General features: G+C 40.4%; 1 pseudogene; it reads left to right on the plus strand.

The window, feature by feature from the left end:
* The first annotated feature begins 351 nt into the window (after positions 1–351).
* Positions 352–2,647, plus strand: LOC781689 (N-acetyllactosaminide beta-1,3-N-acetylglucosaminyltransferase 2-like; annotated as a pseudogene).
* Positions 2,648–3,067: the final 420 nt, after the last annotated feature.

Below are 3,067 nucleotides of genomic sequence, written 5' to 3' on the forward strand. Positions count from 1 at the left end.
TGTGTAGAAAAAGTTCTAAAATATTTATAGTGATTAATAATTGATGAGATTATAAGAATGTTATTTTTTCCTTTATGCTTTCTATACTTTATAAATATTCTAAAGTACACATATATCACTTATAATAAGAAAAAGTATTACTTTAATAAAGAAAAATAATAAACATCTTTTTTTAAGTTATTTACATACACAAAAGATAATGGTTTAGAAAGAGAAAGTATGAAAGAACAATCCCAAGGGAAACATTTCATTTCTAATCTCCTTAAGTTGAAGGGCAGACCATAGCTGAGATTCAGGTCTAAGACTTAGGAACAGAGGTACTGGAGCTCCAGAGAAGGATGAATTCTCCACCTTAGCAAGGCTGCTCTGCCAAGTCAGAAAACTCGATGATAACACTTAATGGCTAAGAAGAGAAGGATGAAACATTAAAAAAAAAAAAAATCAGAAAAGAGACAGCCAAATACGATAGAAAAAAATTAGGAGAGTGTTGAGGCAAGAATTCAAAGGAAGAGTTCCAAGGAGTGATCAGTCATACTGAACTGTCAGGATGACTGCTGCAAATGTTCATTGGCTTTATTAAAATGGGCAGCACTATTAAGATTAAATAATGGCTCTTTCAGGGGAGTGTTAGGGGTATAAAACACAAAGGCATGTTTGAAGGACTGAGAGGAAGGTGAGGAAAAAGAGACAATGAATGCAGAGGGTCTTTTTCTTAAACTGTGTCTTTTCTTAGACAATGTGACCCTGGTAGATTGCTGGCTGTAAAATATCTGCCTGACACCACTATAGAAATGCTCCAAAGCTTCAAAGTCCAAATTACAAAGTCAAATTATACATGGACATCGGCATCCTTTTATAAGTCAAATTCAAGTTATTCAAATTTAAAAGTCAATCCACTATTTAATCAGATTGAGAAGTTCCAATTACTTGACTACAATTGTTCTTTCTCATGGCCAGTCAACAGAAGCCCAGATTAGTAGTGCTTGGCATGGAATTCTTCACCCTCGCTTCAGACAGCCACATACACATCCATCTTGATTCCCAGTGGCATCTGGGAAGAGATTCTGGGCAATGAAGGTTTGTTTCTGCTTTCCTTTTCAGTGGTAGAGTGTGTTAAAAAGCTGACAAACCACATTGAGAGAAGACATCGATAACATCGCGCTTCGTAAGTGGAGACAGGCAACGAGGAAGGAGAATAGGATGAGTGCAGATGCAGACACATGACTAGCAACTGGCCTAAAGGGGGGTCCCCTCTGGTAACATCCACTTTAATTCACTTAATCAATACTAATGTATCAGGCTATGGGACAGCCCGGCGGCGTGGGCAGCGGGGTGGCTCTGCCTCCTGATGGTAAATGTCTTCATTTATTTGATCATGGAAGTCTCCAAAAGCAGTAGCCAAGAAACAAATGGAAAGGGGGAAGTAATAATACCTAAAGAAAGGTTCTGAAAGATAGCTGACCTTCCTCGGGCATATTGGAACAAGGAACAAGAAAAGCTGAACTGGAGGTTCAATCCCATTTTGAACACATTAGCCAACCAGACAGGAGAAGCATATGGATTCTCCAATATAAGCTATCTAAATTACTGTGAACCTGACCTGAGGGTCATGTCAGCAGTTTCAGGTTTCGACAGTTTACCAGACAGATTTAAAGACTTTCTGCTATATTTGAGATGTCGAAATTATTCACTGCTTATAGACCAACCAGATAAGTGTGCAAAGAAGCCCTTCTTATTGCTGGCGATTAAGTCCCTAACTTCACATTTCGATAGAAGGCAAGCGATTCGGGAATCTTGGGGCAAGGAAACCAATGTGGGGAACCAAACGGTGGTGCGAGTCTTCTTAATGGGCCAGACCCCCGCAGAGGACAACCATCCTGACCTTTCAGATATGCTGAAATTTGACAGTGAGAGGCACCAAGACATTCTTTTGTGGAACTACAGAGATACATTCTTCAACTTGTCTCTGAAAGAAGTACTCTTTCTCAGGTGGGTGAACACCTCCTGCCCAAAAGCCGAGTTCGTGTTCAAGGGCGATGATGATGTTTTTGTGAACACCCATCATCTCCTGAATTACTTGAATGGCTTATCTGGGAACAAAGCCAAAGATTTGTTTATTGGTGACGTAATTCATAATGCTGGACCTCATCGGGATAAGAAACTCAAGTACTACATCCCGGAAGTTGTTTACACTGGCATCTTATTCAGGAGGAGGCGGATTCCTCTAGTCTGGCCACCTGGCCCTGAGACTGTACAATGGGACTGACTTGAGTCCTTCTCTACCCCATCGATGATGTTTATACTGAAATGTGCCTTCAGAAACTTGGCCTCGCTCCAGAGAGACACAAAGGCTTCAGGACATTTGATATAGAAGAGAAAAGCAGGAGTAACATTTGTTCCTATGTAGATTTGATGTTGGTACATAGTAGAAAACTTTAAGAGATGATTGATATTTAGTCTCGGTTGCAGAGTGCTTATTTAAAATGCTGAATTATGTGAAAACTACATTTTACATAGAAATGTATCTCAAATAGTTCCCATGTGTGTTCTCTTCCATTAGAGGTCATTTCTATGTAAAACCATCAAAATTGCCTTTATAGGTCATGTCCATTTGATGGCCTCTGACCCTTCAGTTCAGATGGTAAAGTGTCTGCCTGCAATATGGAGACCTGGGTTCAATCCCTGGGTCGGGAAGATCCCCTGGAGAAGGAAATAGCAACCCACTTCAGTATTCTTGCTGGAGAATCCCATGGATGGAGGAGCCTGGGGGGCTACAGTCCATGAGGTCACAAAGAGTTGGACACAACTGAGCAACTTCAACACTCACTCAATGAATCAGGCACCATTCCAGATACTTGGAGTAGAGAAAAATAGCAAGAGATTCAAAGCCTCTGTTCTTCTAGGAACTGTAGGGATATAGACATTAAACACTAACAAATTAGAGAAATACATCAGAGACAGAGCTGGCAGAGCTTTTAGTAGATTGGGTATAAAGAGGGACAGGTTTTTGCTGGAAGCAACTGGGTGACTTTTCAGGATATTGTAAACTTTCTCACGAGCGAAATGG

Source organism: Bos taurus, chromosome 6, assembly GCF_002263795.3.
Source record: "Bos taurus isolate L1 Dominette 01449 registration number 42190680 breed Hereford chromosome 6, ARS-UCD2.0, whole genome shotgun sequence".
Taxonomy (NCBI): domain Eukaryota; kingdom Metazoa; phylum Chordata; class Mammalia; order Artiodactyla; family Bovidae; genus Bos; species Bos taurus.